The sequence below is a fragment of the Salvelinus sp. IW2-2015 genome, unplaced genomic scaffold (assembly GCF_002910315.2).
Source record: "Salvelinus sp. IW2-2015 unplaced genomic scaffold, ASM291031v2 Un_scaffold4663, whole genome shotgun sequence".
Taxonomy (NCBI): Eukaryota; Metazoa; Chordata; class Actinopteri; order Salmoniformes; family Salmonidae; genus Salvelinus; species Salvelinus sp. IW2-2015.
In genome coordinates, this window is record NW_019945932.1 from 37428 (window position 1) to 39427 (window position 2000).

The following is a 2000-nucleotide window of genomic DNA, read 5'->3' on the forward strand; positions in this document are numbered from 1 at the left end:
GCGGGCAGTAGTTATTATCTTCAGAGCCTATAGTAGCGTGGCAGTAGTTATCTCTCAGACACTATAGTAACGACAGTAGTTAATTCTCTCAGCATACTATAGTATGGGCATAGTTAATTCTCAGACCTATAGTATGGGCCAGTAGTTATTCTCAGAACACTATAGTATGGGCAGTAGTTATCTCTCAAGTATATAGTAGGGCAGTGTTTATCTCTCAGACACTATGTTGGGCAGTAGTTATTCTCAAGATATATAAGTAGGGCATAGTTATCTCTCACAGACACTATCGTATGGGAGTAGTTATCTCTCAGACACTATAGTAGAGCAGTAGTTAATCTCTCGAACTATAGTATGGCAGTAGTTTCTCATCAGATACTAATAGTGGCAGTAGTTATATATCAGATACTATAGTATGGGCAGTAGTTATTATCAGATACTATAGTATGGGCAATAGTTTCTCTCAGTACTATAGTATGGGCAGTAGTTATCTCTCAGAACTATAAGTAATGGCAGATAGTTTATCTCTAGATACTAATAGTCATCGGGCAGTAGGTTCTTCATCAGATACTATAGTATGGCAGTAGTTATCTCTCAGATACTATAGATAATGGGCAGTAGTTATTTCTCGATACTTAAGTATGGGCAGATAGTTATCATAACTAGATACTATAGTAATAGGGCCAAATAGTTATCTTCAGACACTATAGTATCGAGGCAGTAGTTATAATCATCAGAAACCTATATGTATGGGCCGTAATGTTATCTTTTAGATACTATATGTATTGGCAGTGAGTTTCTTCAGAGCACTATTAGTAGGGCAGTTTTGTTTAATCTTTTAGATACTTAGTATATGGGCAGTAGTTATATCTGCGAACTATAGTATGGCAGTGTTCTCTCTCTCATGACACTATAGTATGGGGAAGTAGTTATCTCTCAGACACTATAGTATGGGCAGTAGTTTCTCTCAGAATACTATAGTATGGGCATGTAGTTATTCTCAGATATATAGTATGGGAACTCAGTAGTTATCTTCTTCAGATCTATAGTATGGGCAGTAGTTAATCTCTCAGAATACTATAGTATGGGCAAGTAGTTATCTCTCAGATACTATAGTATGGAGCTGTAGTAATATCTCTCAGATAAATATAGTATGGGGCAGTAGTTATCTCTGCAGATACTATAGCAATGGGCAGTAGTTTTCTCAGACACTATAGTTTATGGGTAGTAAGTTATCTCTCAGACACTATACGTACTGGGCAGTGAGTTTCTCATCTCAGAAAATATAGTATGGGCATGTAAGTTTCTCTAGAACTATAGTATGGGCAGTAGTCTATCTCTGCAGATATATGTATGGGCAATAGTTATACTCTCAAGAATAGTAGCAGTATGGGAATAAAAAAAGTACTATAGTGTCTGAGAGATAACTACTGCCCGTACTATAGTATCTGAGAGATAACTACTACCCATACTCTAGTGTCTGAGAGATAACTACATATATGAGCAGGATTTAACACAAATAAAATGCAATGTGAGAGATGGAGATAGAGAGAGTATATTTCACCCATATCTACTGGGTGAAATTCCACAGTGTCCCATCACAGCACCAAGATTTGTGACCTGTTGCCACAAGAAAAGGTCAACCAGTGAAGAACAAACACCATTGTAAATACAACCCATATTTATGTTTATTAATTTTCCCTCTTGTGCTTTAACTATTTGCACATCATTACGACACTGTATGTATACATGATATGACATTTAGAACTTCTGTGAGTGTAATGTTTACTCTTAATTTTTATTGTTTATTTCACTTTTGTTTTTTATCTATTTCACTTGCTTTGCCAATAAATCCCATGAATTGAAATTGATTTGAAATTAAATTGAGAGAGAAAGGCAGAGAGGGAGAGGCAGAGAGAGAGAGAGTGAGAGGCAGAGAGAGAGGGAGAGGCTAACGAAACAATAAAGAAATCCAATCCAATCCTACCTCAGTATTGAAATTC